General features: G+C 35.0%; 1 protein-coding gene across 6 annotated transcripts in view; it reads left to right on the forward strand.

Annotated features, from left to right (window-relative positions):
- The window catches only part of TENM2 (teneurin transmembrane protein 2), a 1,195,335-nt gene that overhangs the window by 75,871 nt on the left and 1,097,832 nt on the right, over positions 1–21,632 (forward strand). For all 6 annotated transcript variants that reach the window (XM_075996266.1, XM_075996267.1, XM_075996268.1 and 3 more), the window contains exon 2: positions 15,669–15,782. The gene's annotated coding sequence lies outside the window, so the exon portion shown is untranslated. The remainder of the gene's footprint in view (positions 1–15,668; positions 15,783–21,632) is intronic.

Consider the following 21,632-nt stretch of genomic DNA (forward strand, 5'->3'; position numbering starts at 1 on the left):
TTTTGTATTTGCATACATACACATAAACATACATAATTGTATACACTGTTATAATTTCAAACTGTAATATATTAAATCAGTTAAGAATAAGAAAAATAAAAGTTTTTATTTTACCATCACATTCATATTCTGATGTTCCTCCTTTCTGTATGTAGACCTTAGTTTCTGAGGTATGTCTTTTTCCTTCTCTCTGAAGAATTTCTTTTAATTTTCTTACAAGGCAGTTCTATTGGCAACATAGACAATCAATTTTTGTTTATCTCAGAAAGCCTTTATTTTTTCTTTGAAGAATAATTTCACAATGTAAAGAATTCTTAGCTGGAAGTCTTTTTTCTCTCAAATTTTAAGTATTTAACTCCCTTCTTTTCCCTCTTCTTGTGTGCATGATTTTCTGAGGCAAAGTTGGATATAAATGTTATCTTGCCTGTCTATATATAAGATATTTTAAAACTCTCTGGTGGCTTCTTTAAACATTTTTTTATTTATCTTTGATTTTCTGAAGTTTGAATATGATATTCCTAAATATACCTTCTGTTTCTTTGTTTTCTATTTTTGTTATTGTCTTTTATTTCTTTTTCTTTTTCTTTCTTTCTTTCTTTCTTTCTTTCTTTCTTTCTTTCTTTCTTTCTTTCTTTCTTTCTTTCTTTCTTTCTTTTTTTTTTTTTTTGCATTTATCCTGCTTGGTGTTCTCCAAATGTCCTGGGTATGTAGTTTGATGTCTGGCATTGATTTGGGAGAAATTTTCAGTCATTAATTCTTCAACTATTGCTTCTAGTGCTTTTTCTCGTTTCTTCTGGTATTCCATCACACACATACGCGATGCTTTGAGTATTTACCTCACAGTTCTTGGCTCTTCTGCTTTTTTCCCCCCAGTCTCTGTTCTCACTGCTTTTTAGTTTGGGAAGTTTCCATGGTCATATCCTCAAGCTCAGATATTCTTTCCTGAGCTGTGTCCAGTCTATTAATGAGCCCATCAATGGCATTTTTTATTTCCATTACAGAAATAAAAATCCATACCATTCCTTTTTCTTTCTTAAAATTCCATCTCTCTGCTTACATTATTTATCTATCCTTGTGTGCTCTCTACGTTTTCCTGTGAGGCCCTTAGCATATTAATCACAGGTTTTTGAAATTCCTGGCCTGATCATTTCAACATTCCTGCCATATCTGAGTCTGGTTCTGATGCTTGTTCAGTCTCTTCCAACTTTTTGCCTTTTATTATGCCCTGCAATTTTTGTTGTTGTTGTTGTTATTCAAAGATTGGCATGGTGTACTGGGTTAAAAAAAATAAAAAGCAAATTGTAGTATATAAGGCTCTCCGTAATGAAGTGGGAAAGTGTGGGAGAGAAGTGTTTTATATTCTTATGATTAAGTCTCACTGAACTTGGACTGTGAACTTCACCAGTGCTTCTTGGTCCCCACCAGCCCCTGTAGGCAGGACAGGATGGCAGGAGGGCTACAGTTGGCATCTCCACTTCCCCCACATGGAAGGCTAGAGGGACTGGAGCTGATATTTCTCTTCCCTCAGGTAGGTTAGGCTCAGCTAAATCTTCAGCAAGTTAGGCTCTGGTAAAATACTTTCTCTTCAGGACAGACCTTATTAGAAACAGAATGCTCTAGTGTATTTCAAAATGGTTCCTTTTCCCCTACCCCTGCCAGAAGAACAAGGGGCTTTTTTTTTTTTTTTTTCTCTCCAATATTCACTGTGAGGATTTGGCAGAGCTCCTGGGGGAAAAACTCACAGTCGTGGTTTAGCCGCACCCCCATGACTGGATTTCCCTGGAGTTTTTAACTCCTAGAGCTGTCCACACTGAGCCTCCAGCAATTCATCAATTACAGTTAAGGTTTTCTTACCTCAGCACTGGTTCCGTGGAGGTTTCTGCTTGTGGGTTTCTGCTCCAGTAAGTTGTGATTCTCTGTATATGCTTATCTGTCTTTCACATTTTGAAGGCAGCAGTTTGCCCCCTGACCTCACTTCTCTGACAGATCTAAGAAGAGTTGGTTTTTCAGTTTGCTCAGCTTTTTACTTGTTGTTAAGATGGAGTGGTGACTTCTCAGCTCCCTGTTTGTCGGACTAGAAAACGAAAGTTAGGAGTTAGTTTTAAATTTTTGTTAAGTCTATCATTGTTTGAGTCCCTACTTCTATCTGTGTCCTTAAAATGACAACAATATTTTGTTTAAATCATTTTGCAGAATTCCACAAGACTTCCCAGCAAAATTTTCCCTTGCAAAATTTTTACATCATGGGTCAATAAAAATAATCAGCATAAACAAAGATAAGACATTTATAAAATTCCAGATGACAGTAATCATTTTATTCCCCTATTTGAGTTATGTGAATGTCTTCTCTTAGAAAAATGTGGAGAACCATGAATTAAGATATGTCTGTAGATAAATCATAGAATATACGCTATTTGAGAGTAGATATTGGGATGTATAACAGGCATTCTATAATCACTTGTTGATTGACCAACTGATTAACTCATGTAGTCTATGCTAAATGTCAATCTGGGGATAGTTGACCAGGGGTGCAATATGTGATGACTTTTATAAACACAAATAATTAAAATTTTGTAAAAGAAACAAAGCTTGCAATAGCTATTGGTATTAGGTGTATTCTGTCCTTTAGAAAGTACACAATTTTTTCTTGCTTTCTAGGTCATTTAAAGCTATTTAATCCTACAATTCTGAAACTGTGGGCTGAGGTGACTGGGTGAGCTCCAGCAAGCTCACTTGGGATCTGCAAGGTATTTAAAATATTCACGAGAAAGACAGCAACATCTGTCTAAACTACTATTATTAAGTGGTTTGGCCCTAACTGCTTAATAAATAGAACTGTTAGGTAAATCTCTTGCCCTAGAAGCGCCATGAAAATATTACTGAGACACTAAGAGTACTGTCAACAGAGACAGGTTGCAAACCTCTGGCATAACCCATCACCTAAATATGAGTATATGGCATAGGAATCATAAAAGTCAAGATTGGAATTCCCTCAGTGTCATTAAAACATACAAAATAGTATGAAAATAAATGTACGAACCTAACTTAATAAAGGACAATTTAGGAGTATAAGCGGTTATTTAGAACGTACTGATTTTAGAAGCTCCAATTTATGTCAGCTTTTAGGAATTAATAGTGCACTGGCTGATAGAGAGAATGTATTCCCTCCTACCCATAATAAACCTATTTATTCCATTATATGGTTAATGCCAGTTAAAACTATACTAGATCATTCTTAACAGTGTTCTACTAGACTCTAGGTGAGGTACTGAATGAAAGATTGTTCTTTGTAGTGAATAGTGTTAACATACATACATATACACACACATACATATTGTCATATCTCAAGGGAATTCAGAATTGAAGTTAAACACCAGCTATAGATGGAATTTGATAACCATTGAAAACTGGTTAGAGATAGTTGAGTCTTCAAGTTTTTTATTTTTCATTTTTTTTGTAAAGTAAAAAAACACATTTCTATATAAAAATTTATTCTTTTGGCAACTTAGTCAATGGATACATCTTTATCAAATATTATAGAAATATTCAAAGATATCTTGTATCCTAAAATTTTTATTACACACATCTTGGTCCTGGTTTTATGATTAGAATTCCTTTACTACCTCTGCTTTGGAATGAGTGTCAACCAATGATGTATGATAGAAAAATAAGTTCAGATAGAAATATAATGTTCAAAGAAATATAAATATAAGCTACATATATATTTTTAAATTTTCTAGTAGCCACATTCAAAAAATAAAAAAAGAAATACAAGAAATTGATTTTTAAAATATATATTTTATTAAACCCGATATACATAAATATTATTTTAGCATGTAACCAATGTAATAATTACTAGTAAGGTATTTTATAACCTTGTTTTCATATTAAGTCTTTGAAACCCAGTGTGCATTTTTTACATTCAATTTTGTACTCAGTTTGGACTAGCCACATTTTTAATGCTTATTGGCTACCATGTTGGGCACTACAGGTATAAATTATCTATAGTAGAATCACCTGTTATTTCTTATGAAAACTTCAGATTCCTGAACTTTAACCCAGACTCACTGAATCAGAATCTCCGAGGGAGGATCTAGGAATCTGAAATTTTTCATTTTTACCATGTGATTCTTCTACATGTTAACATTTAAGAACATTTTACTTCTAAGGACGGTGCATGATTAATCTCCCCCCAAACATACACCCCCCCAAACACACACACAGTGTTAATCCTAGTTATAATAACTCCTATTTTTCTGGAAGAGAAAGTAAATGATCTTTCTTCCATATTCTCCGTCTCAAATAAACACTAATGCTCCTTATACATGTATTCAGTTTTTGAAATATATTTTTTGGTGGAAAGCATTCAGTTGTGTTTTTGTTGAAAGAGTTCAAATTCTGAGAAGGTCTGCTAGGCAAGGACCACATCTTGTCTGTACTCAGCTGCTACTAATCCTGAACTCGGGCATCTCTGTTCTACTCGATTGGTGCAGTTTGCAATGGACACAGATAATCTAACAGGCACAATTTATTAGATCCTATTTTTTTTTTTAGAGTAAAAGCATTTCCAGTCAATTTTATGCTCAAGAGTTGGTGCAACATTACTCACTCCTTCCTAAATGGGTTTGGGGCACCCAGAGAAATGGTAAGTCTGGCCATAATATTTTTTCTCACTGAGATAATTGATTATCACATCCACAGAATCGACGAATGGCAATGAAAGTAAAGGAAAAAGAGTAAAAAAAAAAAAAATTAAATATGTCTCAAAAGGATCACTCAGTGATTCTTCTAGAGGCAGGTGACTTTTTTACACAATTCCTATTGGTAAAGCAAATACAAACCGAATTCTTGTGTTAAATGTGTTTACTTTTGCACCAAAACCAGTAACACAGACAGTGTGTTTCAATTAAAAGGAACCCTGGAGCAAAAATGTGTTGCAGTCAGGGGTAGAAGCAGAGTGTATCATTATCTCGTAGGCACAGCAGTCAAGATAATGAACAGCTAAGAAGACTGGACAATGGGAGGTGAAGTACGACTTGTCATGAAACTGTCAATAGAATCTGAGCTCACTCTCCATTAGTAGGTGCTATGAAATTGCAGAGATGTGCTGAGCAGCTGGAGAGAAAACTAAAATAAATGTGGCTTGATAGCACTTAGTAATTTTAAGTCTGATTTAGTATTTGCCATTGTTACCAAAATCCTTAAAGCAGTGATTTCAATGTTTAATTCCTCTTATTCTACCAGGTGATGGTCCGAATGTATCCTCTATTGCCTTGACCTTGAAACAAAATTCCTTGAGTAGTTTTTCTTTGAGGGATTTTTTTTTGTTGTTGTTGTTCTTGGTCTTCTTTAGTATGGAATGTAAGATTTGAATATGTTTGGATTCTTGGCTCTTCTGAAAGATAATGGGCTATTTTATAAATTCTAGTGAGATGTGGGTTAAAGGTGTATTGGGTTTAGGTAAAAATGGATTGCTACTGAGCCGAGTTCAAGCGCAAGCATCCCCGATGGGTAAAAGCTAGAATGCAGACAGGCCAAAGGAAACATAAAGAGGAACCAAGTTGGATTTCAAATGAAAAATTCACTAATAATATATGCCCAAGAAGACACATTGCAAAATAATCTGTGTCTGGTAATAGAATGAATCAAGGAATTGTAAGTACTCTATAATTATTTTTGGTTCATTAATTTATTCATTCAACAAATATTGGATATCCACTTCATGCCAGGTATTGTTCTAGGTCCTGGGGACAGGTAAACAAGACAATTAAGACCTCTGATTTAAAGAGATAGACAAGAGTTGTATGAAAAACGAAGAAAATAAGAAGTAAATGAGATGAAGAAAATAGAGCAGGGTAGTGTGACTTGGGCCTTGGGCAGCTGATCAATGTGAACTTCTCTTCAGAGAAAATAATTTTGGTCCAGAGGGAGAAGAAGCTAGAAGGAGGGAGGAAGAGCTAAATGGGTCTGATCATTAATACAAGAAGAATGCAGAAAGAAACTACAATCTTTCTGGCTTCCTCCTTAATGCTTAAATTCAACCTTCTTCTCTTAAAGAAGTCAGAGAGCCCTTCCTAGGCATAGATGTTGAGAGTTTTTGATGTAAGCCTAATGGTTTCTTCCTTTCCAGATCTTCTAGAAATGTCCAATTAGTGGACACATTGGATGTTTCAGGACAATATCTCAGATCTTTTTCATTTCCTGTAGTTCATATATAAGAATCGCTTTTCCCCTTGTAATATCTGGTACCCTACTGTCTGTTCCTGAAGGCACATGTTGATCTCCAAAGCTTAACCTTGTGTCTTGCAGATTCTATGTAGACCAAGTGCCCAGTGCCAGGCACAGAGTAGACACACTGTAAATATTTTCTTCATAAAAGAAAGAATAGGAAAGAACAAAGTCCCCCAAAGCCAAACTGCTAAATTATATACTCATGAATAGCTCCAAAAGTTGCCAAGTTAAAGATCTAAGATTGGTTTCAAAAACATTAACAAAGAAGTCTTAAAATTCCTGTGCCTCATCTTGGAGATTTTTCTTCAGTAGATGTGAAATAATATGTGAGCATCTGATTTTTTTTAAGTTCTCTAGTAGAGTCTTATCAGTAGTTTTATGAGTGCTATTAAGCCTGGGGTGGAAGACCTAGTTTTTCTGTGTCTGTGGCTTCTATGACTTTAGTTATTTGTTTACTAACTTGTGCTTTCAGTAAGTGGTGCATTTGAACTAGAGCCAACAATTAAGATTATTCTTAATTGTGTTTAAGCATACAACAGATAGAGTAAAGGTAAATTTTGTTGTTTAAATTCAAAATTCAGGAACCAAATGGAGCATGATACGGGTCTTCTCTTCTGGAAAATGCAAAATCTGCCCATCTGTACCAGCTCCCATCCCGACAATGAAATCAGTTCTCTTAATAGCTGCAAAGTTTACAAATTAAAGCATATTTAATAGCTTCTATATTCATACCCTGAAAGCCTTGGATAGTTAGGATTTTAGACTAGAATTCAACTTTTTCTCCCTATTATATGCCAGCCGGGCGAGTTGCATTAATGACTGTGGTGATGTTTGGATGTGAATGGGAGACATCTGGTGATATCAGGAGATCAAACGTTGGGAGTCTTTGTGGTGACTCTCTTCTGTTTGTCACCCAGCAGGTGTAATGGATGGCAGGCATGTGGGCTCTTTGCCCAAGTTAATGTACAGATCTAAAATATCGAGGGGAGAAGTGGTTTCCTCTGCAATTTTAGAGGATTACAGCTCAGGGTAGGTGCGTGGGGGGTTGGGAGGGGGGTGGGGCAGGTGGAGTGGCTATTTTCCACTGCACCAATTTCTTAAGTAACATCTCTGGTTTTCTAGCCTAGAGGCATTTCCCTTGTCCCGTTTCAACAAACTTCCACAGCCCAATTTGTTATTCAAAAATTTATGGAAAATGTATGTTAAAGTGAAAAGGGTACATTGTGCAGAAAAGGGAAGCAGCTTGTAAGCATATCATTATGCGTGAGCCATGGGGCCCACAGATGGCACTTCTACTCAGAAACGAGAGTAGTGCCAAAAGCTGAACTCTAAATACATTTAAATCACATATCTTTACTTAAAAATGGAGTATTTTGGAAGGAAAAGCAGATGATATTTAAGTACACAAGTGGTATTCTTTTGTTCCTCATATAATAGAGCCCTTTACAAAAGTCGTTGCCTTCTAAGTGTGCAGTAAGCCTTTGATTCCTCAAATTCTCCAGAGGATTTAGTTGCAGTGCATGGCTCAGTTCTTAATAGGATTAACCATTGAGGTAGTACCTTGCTACGAGAACAACTCTTGAAGTCTCCTTACAGTTATTGAAAATTAGAGGATTTGTTTTGATTACTATGTTCAATGCTAAAAGCAAACCTTTGTTTTGCACATTAGAAATAGTAACAAAAAAAAATTATCATGACATACGGGCTTCTTATTTTAATTGAAAATAAATTTTGTTCTTAGACTGTGCCAATCTGTTAATTAATTAGGGGGAGGGTAACGAAAAGGATGAAGGCATTTGTTTTCTACTTCTGGAAATAGTTCTTTTTTTTTAATATAGTAATGATGCTGATTTCTTGTTTAGAGTGTGGTTATATTTACTCTTACTGCAGAATTTGTATTTTATAGGGTACAGCTCATGTTGGTAAGACTAACACAGTAAATAATCAGGTCATTTTTATTGCTTCTTTTGCAAGAGTGGCATTATTTCTACTAGCACCTCATACAATGAGTAGTTAGCTCTGAAATTGATTTTGAATGTGTATTCCTAATTTTTATTGATCCCATTAGATATGAGAGGAATACGATTAAAATATGCATTGTTTGTATTTAAAAAATTTAGCATATAACCTTTTATTTTAATATTCTAACAGCTTGGTCTGTTTAATGATTGTACTTTTAGAAAATCCAAAAGTACAATTATATCTATATGACATTTGGTATATGGGATCTTTAATTTTCAAAATATTGCGAACACATGTTATCACCACATTTCTCTACCCCCTTCCTCACTCTCATATTCTAAAATATTCAACATAGAGTACATTCTTTCCAATTTTAATGGCTTGTATTAAGTTGATGCATATACATGTGTGAGGGAGAAAGTATGTATTTTGTGCACATATACAAGAGTAAGGGTAGTGTGAGTGAGGCAGAGAAATAGGAATTATTTTGCAAAGAAATACAATTTCAATTATTTTTAGCCAACTACAAATAAAACATGGTGATGGCTAATACTGTGTTGATAAATACAAGTCCGGTGGAAGTTATTCTTAATGCAAAGATGAGAATCAATGATAATTATTGGTAAATTTTCATTTCAAACTGAGTGCCCATATAGCCAATTTAAATGTGCTTTTGAAAGTTTTTGTACATGGATTGGATAACTGTATTGATTTTATTAATTTTCTTTTTTTTTTTTTGTGGCAAATTCTCTACTCTGTCCTTACTGTGAAAATTTGTCATAAACCAGCACTGGTCAGGGTTTGTGTATTTGGAAACCAAATTCCTTATAAACTGAATGCCCTAAGCTTTTTTATTTTTTCCTTCTACTTTTGTAGTTGTATGTATAGCTTTTGGTGGACTGCTACGGTTATTGTGTATTCTGCAGTCATTCTGTATTTCCTGTTGTGCTCTCACCAAGGATGGCTGTGTCGATGTACTATTGCAGGTGGTCAGCTCACTTGATCTTTGCTCACTTGCTCACTTGAATAACTCTCTCTGGGTGGTGTGAATGAGGGCATGGGGGTGCAGGTGGGAAAGAGGTTCACTTGCCTCCGCATCAGAGAGTGAATGTGTTGAACAACTGAATAACCCTTTGAGGGATATTGTGGGTGATAGTTGGGAGGATCAGATCAACAATTAAATAGTTTGCTCAGGGACAGAGGTTAAATATGATAATTACTGCATTACAAAACCAAGGAGTTGGCTGGGGCATCATTTAAGGCAAGCCAGCTTCCATACACAAAGGTCAAGCCCTTTTTATGATTTAAAAAGCATTCTTATTCTATGGTTTAGTTCCCCATCCATCTACATTTAAAAAGAGATGATGACAATTTTATATATCTCCTTACATGTTTCATTAACAAATCAAACTTCCCAGAATGTTTCACTGCCAATCAAATCCCAAGCAATGTTGTTGGCAAGTTTTTCTTTTTCATTAAGATTTCAAATTTTCTGAAAATAAGCTATGTACATCCCTCAAAATAACGGAAATAATTGACAAGGTATTTGCAGTTTCTGTTGAGACCTACAGGTTTTTGCTTATCCCAATTTGTCTTCCAAAATGGTATTTTGTATCCTAAAGCTATTCAGTAAATGAAAACAGTCCTTATATGATCTAGTACTCGTTTGATTGCACTCCAGGCTTCCATATGAGTACTATTTTATATACTTTAGCAAAAGCAAATGAACCTCAACTATCTATGAATTAATTATAATTAGTGACTGATTTAATGTTTTCTTTTGCATTCCTTTTTATATGTATCCCTCTGAAACAAACATTATTCTAGGCATGCAATACACAATTATTAGTTCAAGCTGAAGTGATTCTGTATAAAATTGGCCTCATATTTATTCATTCAGAAAATGAGCAGGGAGAGAGTGCATATTTTATAAAACTCCAGTAATTTCTGTATCAGATAACCCTTAAGCAAAATAAGATTTGACCCTTTCAAAATTGCTTAATGAATTGGTATTACATGGGATATCTTTTTAAACTTCTGTAGAATTGTTTTTCCCTTTTTTCTGAAGCCTTTGAACATAAGCTTTGGATCACAGATCTTGCATTTGAATGTTGAAAAAATGATTGTGTTTTGATTGGATTGGTGCATCTTTATGAAAAAAGCCACATATTCTGTGCAAAACCATGCCAGCATTTGACAAATTATTGTGGAAATCTCTGTGTGTAAGAGAGGATGAATTAAATTAATTGAAATACTATCCCAAAGAGTGAAAACGCCAAGGTTTCATATAACAAGACTAAGAAACTTCTTTGGCCAGAAGTGATTTTTGGAGGGGGAATAAAACGTATTATAAAAAAAAGAAAAAAAAATCAAGGTTTGCCATTTCGAATTTATCCTAAGCATACCTTGTCATTACTCTTTGGCACCCATAATTTTTTCATGGTGTTGGTCAGGACCACCAAAGATATTATGCCCTGCTTATTAATGTCTAACATACACTCCACAATTCTCTAATCTATTTGTCACAACCACAATGGGCCTTCAGATCCTGAGGGAGGCTTCAGGGGGCCTCTGGATGTTTTTTGAAATTTTTTTTCCCAGCTCCGTCTTCCTATGATCCAACTTAGCTAGCTTGGGGGGATATCAGTGCATTTCAAATGGTATTTGTGATGAGACCACTCTCTTGCTCCACTGTACAAATTTGCCATTAAAAGCAAATAAAATATAAGAACCACCTCGGGAGCCTGAGGACCACACCCACGACAGCAGTGGTAGGTTCTGCACTGGATATTGGTCAAACACTCTCCTCGTGATAAAAGAAGGAAGAAACATTGGACAACTATAGCTTTAGTAGAGAGATTTCTTTGCATAAAGCAACGTTGTATTTTACCTTCTTTGTATTTAATAGCATTGTCATTGTTATACAACTTTTGATGTGTCTTTCTGATGCATATTACTAGATGGCAAAATGACAGGGTTTGGCTTGAAGCTTATACTTTAATGCACCTTCCTTTAGCATCTGACATAAATCCTTAAACAGCATCATTGCCCAGCCACAATCATGCAAACTCCATGAATACAACAGGCCTAAGCTGTGTTCCTTGTTTACTACTAGTATCAAACAGGGAAGGGCTGTCCGGTAGAAATATAATACAAGCCAAATGTGTTATTTAAATTTTTTAATAGGCACATTAAAAATTTTAATAGAAAGAAAGCTAGTGAAATTAATTGCATTAATATATTAACAGGATGCCAAACTTTATATTTTCAATGTGTAATCAAAGTAAAAATATTATTGAGGTATATTGCATTTTTTAAAATATTAAATCTGTCAAATCAGGTGTGTATTTTTACCCTTATAGCATGGTCACTGCAGGCTAGCCACATTTGAAGTTTTCCAGAGCCACCTACGTGGTTCTGGTGGCTACTTCATTGCACAGTGTGGACCCAGAGCTTGAAACGGTCTTTTATTTGGAATTAGAATATTCCTTTTTTGAATAAGGCAGAAGTTCCTAAACAGTTATATGAACAGTAGAATGCAAAATGGCTTGAGTATTCTGAAATTCATTCATTTGAACTCGTCATTTCATTTTTTTTCTGCTGTGTGGAATGGAACTCATATGCTCATATTTTTATGTCTATGAAATCTGTATTTTTATTCATTAGAAAGAAGTCAATTAATTTGCATTTACTAATCTCCCATTCCTCACATCGTAATATCATTCTCTTTATATCTAAAGGGAAAATTGTTAATATTTCTTTTAAGCCTATAAACTTAATTTCCATTAAGGGAACTGGTAGTTTGAATGAAGATAACAACATCTTGCAAGTATTATTCCTATTGTCTGGCTTTTTATAGGTTTGTCTATATCACTTTCATTTGTGGAATTTGTGTAAAATATGTAGTCTAGTGTTTGCTTAATTTTTCTGATTTGTATGTTTAATGATAGAAAAGTCTATCTATAAGATGCAAAGTGAGGCATCCCTAAATTAGTCTTCAAATGTCAATAATATTTAATTTTTCAATTGCTTATTTTGTAATACTTTTAAATAGAATATTTAAAGTTCTCAAATTTTCTACAAACATTAAATGGAAAGGTAAAATAATTTAAAGTAGACCCAGATTAACTGCCATCAACAATCTAGAAAGTACATTTCTAGTAGAAAAAAGGCTTTGGAATAAAAATTGATATATAGCATTGTACTATTTATGTGCAATTTTGTCTATTCCAGGTGAATATATTTATAGAGAAATGTCTAGAAGGATGCTTAACAAGATGTAAGCAGTCGTTACTATTGCTGTTATGTTTTTGAATGACTTTTACCTAGGTTTTATTTGATGGAATCATTTCAATTTTTCACAGGGATACTATAAAAGAATATTCAAAAAAGATTTGAAAATATAGATCAGATCGCATTGTATCCTATAAAATTCTGCACATAAATTGAAATAACTGAAATTTATATTCCAGAAAAATATATAAAATTTTGAGGTTGCTTAGTTTTATTATCATTTAATTAATAAGGTATTTAACTTAAGTAAACATATAAGCTTTACCTAATATATTTAACATAGATGAAAACCTAGTAAATAACAACAGTTGATAAATGTATTTTCTTAAAGCATGTGCCATTTTTTATTGTATAGTTGATGGGTAAAATGTACTGGTCAAAAAATCTTTCTCATTTGACAAATATTTATAAGGCATGTAGAAAAATATGGGGTGAGTTTGATAGGTTGGAAATTAGTGGATTTTTATGTAATTCTATTTCACTAATAAAAATGAACAATAATAATAGCTAATATTTACTATATTCTAGTCACTGTGTTAAGTGAATTATCCATATAATCTTTATAAGAACCCTATGGATTAGATATTGTTATTATCTCTATCTTGCCCAGGAGGAATCCAAGGAACATAGAGGATTATAACTTGTCTAGGATCACATGGTTATTAAGTGTTTTTGTCAAGTGTGAAACCCAGGCAGCTGAACTGCAGAGCCGTGATTTAATCATTACAATGTATGGAGTCTACTGTGTACACTGATCATGCCTACTTTTCTTTGACTTCCTAGCAGCACGCTTTTACATTTTTTTAAATTTATAATTAACATATATAGAATAACTAAACAAGGAACATGTTTTTTTGCCTACATTTGACAGTTGTCTTATTACAGTCTTATTATTATAGAGAATTTTAACTTATCTTTAGAATAAATTAGTCATCTAGCAGAGACAAGTGTCTGCAGACTCAATTGCAGGCTCCTCAATAGACAGGTCCCAGATAAAGTTCAGTGGCTTGCCCAAGGTTGCACAGCAAGTCAATGAACAGGCAAATCAACCCTGTGTGCTTCTAATTTTCAGTCATAATTTTATAATTTTGCACTATCTCTAATTATAAAAGTGGTTTTTCAATTCAACCCATTGGTGAATCTCTTTCAAAATATTCTTGCAATTTTATTTAGTAATAAAATTGTTAAATTGTGGCTCCTAATAGCATTAAAAACTAATATTCAAGAGAGATTAAAGGATCAGAACTGCACAAGTGAGTAAACAGACTTGATTATAAGGACACCTAATTATTCCAAGGTAGGATATAATTAAGTGCTAAAGTTGTGCAATATAAAGACAATAAAGGCTGCAGTGTTTCTAAGGAGGAAATCAAAGAACCATATTGCTTTACTGGGCTCTGATTGCCAAGTTGAAGACTTGAAAAATAAAACAAAATAAAAACAAAGCAAGTTTACACAAGGTCTCAGAATTCTGTCTAGTCTTGTCAATTTGTCTTTTAAAGACACATACCCTTATTAGAGAATCTTATACACACCATTCCCTTAAAATCACATTACCAAGGTACCCTAGTAAGGAAGGTAGCTTTAAAAAGAAAGCAGAAAATGGTAATTACCATTTGTTGTGCACCAGAAACATTTTCTTTTGATATTATTCAATTGTGCATGGTAGGTGTTTTCTTCCTTATTTTACAGATAAGAAAACCGAGGTTCAGAGAATCTCAGGAATCTTGAATGAGGTTGTCCTTATTAGTGACAAAGAAAATTCAAACCCTGGTCTGCTATGATTTAAATTCCATGCTCCCTACTGCATTTGGACAAAAACATTCCAACCGTCTGGAAGATATCGAAATGCTAGTGCTCCACAGTTTAATTCTAGATTGCTAGGAGTCTTTGTGAAGGGCAGAAAGGCTTTTCAGCGTGGTTGGGGAAGAAGATGTAGTCATTAGTTTGAAATTACTATTTGACCTCGTGAGGAGGGTGTCTAGGAACGTGGTAGCCAGCAGTGGCTGTGCAGGGCTCCGCCAAACTGGCACTTCTCAGCTTATTAGAGGACCTTACACCCTGCCTGGGAGAGACAGAATGACAAGTGGCTCAACCTGTTTACATGTGGGCAGTAAACACGTGAACATAGTTCATGTCCAAGATGAGGATGATTTGAATAAAACTGGGGAATCAGACCTATTTGTTTTCAATGGCTGTCACTCCCTCTTTGTGCACCCCTCGTTTTCTTTTTGCACTGACACCACTCTCTTTGTGAATTTAAGAAATCACCTTCTGTCTTCCTCACTGGCCCAGTTCTACTGGCCAGAGCGGGAGGGAAGCAAAAGAGTTGCAGATGTCTTAGGGTGGATTAGCTTAAGATGTAGCCTTTTCGAGGAGGAAGGATTTGCATTGTACAAAAGAGTCAGTCATCAGGAAGTGAGCCCAACATCTCTGTTGGTAAAATGCAGATGTGTAGCATTGGACTGGTGGTAACTGCAATGAGCATGACAGCTGATATGTATTGAAGGAGCACTATGGACCAGGCACTGTACCAAATGCTTCTGATGAAGTTTTATATTGAATCTTCACAACATTTCTATGAAACAGGTGCTATTAAATCCCCATATTTAGATGATAAAAGGTTAGGTTATTTATCCAGAACAAGTTGTGTTGGGATCATTAGGACTTTCTTGTTATATAATATTACCCCATTGTACTATTGACAGTAGCTAGCAAATATTTGAATTTAAAAGTCAGTAAAATAATGCTCAAATTGGATGGATGTGCAAACTGTAAATTTTAAGATGAAATAAATTATTTGGAAATGTGAAGAGCAAGCATAAGATCTGTATATTGCTAGAAAGACACATTTAAACCATTCTAGTACTATGTACTCCACATTTGTATTATAACCAGCATCATCTTTAAAGGATAAAAGATAGATATACTATAATACCACTGTGGTGATATTATATCTTAACAGTAATGGTGTGCCATAGTCAAAGTGACTGAACTAATTAATATGTTTTATATTCCCCTACTGAAAGATATTCTAAAGAGTTAAGGTGTGCAATTTAGTTCATTTAGCTCCTAATTTCAACTTTCTTTCATTTTGAAGATGTGTGGTATTTATTTGCATTTTTGGGGTTTGTTTTATGCGCTCATTTGGATCTTACCTATTTTCTTTTTCATTTTAACAGTTCCATCCAGCTTTTTATTGCCTAAGCAGTCTGGAGCTTGCATCGTCATTTGGCTTTGCTGTGGAGCCCTCCTGTAAAGCTAGCTGAATTGTACATCGAAGATCCACCCTCTTGGTGAGTGGAATCATAGCTACAATTTGGTGTTTTGCTCTGCCTCAAGTTGTGTTTGCATTGCTGATCAAAGCGCTTTCAAACAGGGCACAAAATAGGGCTTTTCCAGCTTCGTGCGGGGAAAGCATTCTTTTTCTTTTCTGTTTTTGTAATGGACAAAAATAATTTGTACTGCCATTTTCTGTCTCTGAAATCTGCTATTTTCTCTCCCTCTCCCAACCCAATTGAATGACTTTACAGTTCTTCAGTCATGCATCTGCCACCTCTCTACCTGGATGGATGTCCCTAACCATCCCTGCCCTCACTGCTTCCAAATAATTTGGTCACCATACATTTCTTATTTGCTATGTACACATGGAAATAAAATGTGATGGCTGTGGTCAGCTGGACCATATAACATCGCATTGTAGAGTGTAAAGACCTTTTGGTTGGAAATACTTGGCCCTCTTGATCTGCTTAATGTTGTTAATCTACACAAGCCATAAGACAGAAGGCAAAAAGGAAGCCATCAAGCCTTATGTTCCTAGTTACATTGTTTCTGTTTTTATTGCCCCTAAACTAGCATCCTTGATATATGTCTACATCATCTCGTCTCATATATCAAATATCTCCCTGGGGCTTTTTCTTGGGATTTCTACAGCCATTTCCCTCCAGTATTTTGCTTTTTAGATCTTATGTTTATCGTTTTACAGATCAAATCCTATCAAGATGGCTAATTTTTGGAGAGGGACAATTAAAGTGTTCTCTGGGGACTAATAATGCAGTATACAATTTTAATTTGGAGATGGAGCATCCAACCTAGTTAAAACATCAGATACAGCATACTTTTATTAATAGTAATTTGGTATGTATAGAGAGTTTATGGCTAAGGATAAGGTGTAGGAGGAGATATTAAAGACTCATTAGTGATTAGATAAATAGATGGAAAATGTGTCTGAATGAAATCCTTTTGTCTTCTTTTTAAATTTTTATTGCTAGAAGAAATTTTTCTGTGAAAATGAGACAGTGAGTAAAGAATAGGTCTTAAGTGGCTGAGAGAGTAGGAATGGACTTCAGGACAGGGGTGATGATGTGCATACTTTTATGAAAGAGGTTTGCATAATATAATAGTCAGACAGCCTAGTTGGAACAGTTTAGAAAGCATGTATGAAGCAGATTATATAGTGCCTAAATGGGACTCTCATGAGGCTATGGTGACAATTAAATTAGATGATGCGATATAGCATGTATCCTGGTACTCAGATGTATATATACTCAGAGATAAATGAATGTTACTAGCTCTGTTTTGCTGGCAAAGAAACCAAAGTCCCAGCAACTTGTTTGAAATCTACCTCTCTAGTACGACTAGTTTTCCTATTTTTCTTGCCATCTCTGTATGTTCTCATGGGTGTATGTGGCTTGAGCAGGAAGAATTTTCGATTAGGGTGATCCAGTTCTGTTTAGATTTTATTATGCTTTTATTCTGAGACAGGCATTCAATTTAATAAACAATGCTCATCACAGCTTGCCTTTCTCTGGAGCATACTTGTTCCTAGAGTCTTGAGGGCCAGATTAAAATTGATCCTGCAAGCCTGTTTTGGTTAGAACACATCTCTGACATCAAGGTAGATAGCTCACAGACCAGGTGGCATCTGCTCCGAGCACAATCCCCTGGTGCCACTTTCTGTCATAGAAGCTTGGGGTCTATCTTTGCTTTTGTTCTTAAGGAAATATAATCAAGTGCTTAGGAAATCCATTATAAATGCAAAGTTGTCAATTTTGGAAGAAATAGGAGGGCGTATGGTGAAACAGACCTGAGACTCTGGCATATCCTATGCTAACCCATCTGTCTTCTCCCAGTAAGTAAGAGACCAGAAAACTGCAGTTAGGAAAAGACAGTTTCATGGGCAAGACCTGAAATATGGAGCTTGCCAATGGAGGAGGCCTTTTCTGAGGATTCCTAGAGGGTTTTGTTGACCTTGTTATTTCAAACAATCATCCTCTTTCATGTTCATCATCCTAATCTCATCAGCTAGTTTAATCTTCTGGTACCAAAGGTACCAAGATGGTTTTACGGTACATGGTGGTTGGGAAGTAGGCAAAGGATAGTGAAGATAATGAGGAATGGCATGTGGGTGTGGGAAGAAAGCAAAAGGCTACATGATCTTGGGGATTTCCTTGATAATAAAAGTAAATCTCAGAATCTCAAGCTTAGAAGATGAAAGCGTGAACACCTTGCTGAAGTTTCCAGATGTTTTACAGTGATCCAGCTGACATGCTGGCCTGCAAATTCATTACGTTTCCTCAATGCTTTCATTATACGCTGCCATCCTTTGATTAGGGAAGTATTTGTAATTTGCTATCGCAACCAAAAATGTGTTGAATTATGGCTAAATAACAAGCTAGTCAGTGAGGCAGGGGCCGGCATGCAAAACACTACTATCAACTTTTAGAAGAAGTTCTTCATGCTAACCGTCTGGCATTTTATATTTTACTGAACTTGTTTTCAAGAAATACCTACCTGCTTTGAAAAGGACTCTGCAAGGCTTCTGCCCTCTGCTGTTCATTGAGAGTGTCATTTTCAGCCCTAATATAATAAATGAGAGTGACTTTGCCAGGCAATAAGAGGCTTTATAAACATAAGCCAGTGTTTTCCCAGGTTTTCAGTTCCTTCCCAGACCTCCTATGGCTTTTTCCTTTTCATTTAGGCTTATGCCTGAAGTTTTAAATGCCATTCTCTGTGCTCTTAAGAGGCAGTATCCTAAGGTATACAGCTTTTCTGGCCAGGGATCTACCTTAAACATTTCCATGTGACTTCTTTTGCTTAACTGGAAGCAGTGTATAAAATGGTTTTTACTCCATATTGGATTCACAGAAAACACTAGATTTAGGTGCAGATCCTTATCATAGTTGTAGGGTAATCGTACCTGCTTTCAACCTGATTGGGATGAAATGCAAGAAGTGATTCTATTATCACTAAAAACATAATTTTTGGCTGTTTTGTATTCTCTAAATTATGAAGATAAAAAAGAAAGACAATTAAAAATTATAGGAAAAAGCCTTGATACTTTTAAAGATTGCCCTTACAAATATTTTTTAACTTCTGATATTATTAAAAAAGAAACCATACTTTAGGAAGAATTTAGGGGAAGATCAGGAGACCTATATAAAGGATATATTTTTAGGCAATGCAGCCCTTAGTGGGTAAAGTGTGGATTTAAGTTCCTATCAGTAGAATACAAGCTGACATTTCCACTTTCTTTCGCATTTAAGGGTTCATAATAGTCACTATATGCTTGCTGAATATATAATTGACCATGTCTCTTTTAAAAAGTAAGATTAACAATTTTTTTCCTCTAGTATAAAATCTATTTCCATATAAGCAATGAAATTATTAGTACCCTGTTGAAAGTATTACACCAACCTCTTGTTTTTCCTTTACTTTTTTTTTTTTTGCTAGCATAGAAACACCCTTTAATACTCACTAGCTAACTTTTAAGAAGAGTGCATTTTGAATTTTCTTTTTTTATTCTACACAACATGCCTGAGTTGCTTCCTAACATTGTGAGATTGACAACAGGTTTTCCTTAAATATTTCAGATTCTCTTTGATAAAGTTATGCAATATTACATATTTCATGAATATTTTCTTGGCAATTTAAAGAATAAAACAGAACTTATATAAACAGAACTAATATATGAGGCATGTGGTGTTTTTAACATAATAATTATTAAGAGAAAAAGGAGAAAGGAATAATTATTAAATATATACTAATTAATATGTACCATATTTTAAAAGTTTTTCTCTGACATAAATTATTTTATTTAACCATCAAAGTAAAGTCTTCTTTAATCCTGAAAACATAAATCCCAAGAGGTTAAACATCTTGCTCAAGTTTGTACAATTAGGAGGGAGAAAAAATATGTTTGGTTATTCAATCTGTTACTCCAGAGACTAATACACTGATTTGATTTTTTTATACAAACAAAAATATGAGATTATTCTAGAGAAATATTTACATTAGTGTAAAGAATATAATCTGATATGCTATGATCTAGTAAATAATTACATACTTAAAAAAATTATGCATTGTTTTGTTTAAATTCCCATTATTGTCACTTATGCTGAAGTGAGAATAGTGTTCTCATCTATGTTTGCTAAATATCATTGGGATGTAGATTTTGGTTTACAAACCCCTGAGTATCTAAATCCATGAGATATTTATATCATGAACTAAGAAAAGTAATTATAAGACACTATAGAAAACTTTAAATACCTCATTTGGAAAATTGAGAGAGAATATTTTTGAATGACTCACTTTGCTATTATAAAACAGTTACAGAAAAAGCAAAGCAGTCCATAGATGTTTGTTGTATCATTAGAACTATGCAAACCAGGATGAGCAAATAGAACAGCATTTGGGTAAAATCAAGCATTTTAACAAGATGTTGAGAAAATATTAATATAATAAAAATAAATTATAAGTTTAATTTGACTGAAATACTAAAGGATATTTTTAAAATATCAATTTAATATAAATTAAATTTTATATGTAATATAAATTATAAGAAAGTCAAAAGCGTATAAAGTCTTTGAGTGGGTATTTGCTTGTGTGTGTGTACATATATGTGTGTGTGGACATGCATACCACACCCAAGTCCACAGAAAACGGGTTACAAGAGTGGGTGTGTTAATAAAGAATATATAAATACAGTTGATTCTTGTTATTCGTGCAGCCATGTTCTATAAAGTCTCCATGAACATGGAATTAGTGAATACGGACACAGAACCGTTGCTACTAGGGGAAATATAGGGTTAGAAAATGGCAAGCCTCTGGTCACAACATATCCATCAACAAATCAACAGATCAATACATAACCTTGCTTTGTGTGTGTTTCTGTTTAAAGACATCTTATTCGATATATACTGTTGATTTATTGACATTGCACTCCTGGTCAACACACTACAACTCATGCCTGAACGGAGCTCCTCTAGCTTATGTACCTACTGTCTCTGTAAGGCACATCGTAGCCTTCTTGTGCTTGGGGACACCGGACAGCACTTTAGCACTGTGCTTGGGGGACACTTTAAACAGCAACGTTACCAAGACAAAGCACAACATTGTGAAAAATGTGGGACTACATAGACAGAGAAAAGGACACCTGTTTGCGGTGTGAGACCTGAAGAAGGCAGAGCTTCACCTTGTTGGACCTCAGCTGGAACATGCATGTTGGATAATTCAAATCTTTTTGACCTCTTCACATGCCTATGAATGACCAAGAAAGTGCCGTGAGTCTTGATTTTGGATGTACAGATAGGTCTTAGTCCATGGGCAAATAAGAAATCCACTAATAGTGAGGATTTACCCTGTCTCTCTCCCTCTCTTTATGAAATGCTTTAACATAATTTTTTTAAGAGTTCAACTTTTTACTGAACATGTAAAAGAGATAGAGTCACATAGTCATATATAGATAGATATAGATATAGTCATATATCACATATAAAAGAGATTTAGTCAAAAAGACCAAAGCCCATGTCATCATTGGACTCCTCAGATTCTTCTTTCTTTGTTTCCACTTTCCTCTCTGCTGGGGCAGGGGGTGGAAGGGCAGGACCTCTTGCTGGGGCAGCCCCAGCAGCTAGAGTTAAGGCCCACCAGCCCCGCCATTGCAGACATTGGCCCTGAAATAAGACCCTGTCTTATTTTGGGGGGAACAAGGTAGATAGAGAGCTTGGAGATCTGAGGCTATGGCACAGGCGAGTGGGGGGCTGGTGCCACCAGGCGTGGTACTAGTGGCTGGATGAAGTGAGGGTCTCCCCCCAACACAGCCTTAGCTTCCTGGGAAGGACCGAGCACCCCGGTAGCAGCTGTGA

The sequence above is a fragment of the Microcebus murinus genome, chromosome 21 (assembly GCF_040939455.1).
Source record: "Microcebus murinus isolate Inina chromosome 21, M.murinus_Inina_mat1.0, whole genome shotgun sequence".
NCBI lineage: Eukaryota > Metazoa > Chordata > Mammalia > Primates > Cheirogaleidae > Microcebus > Microcebus murinus.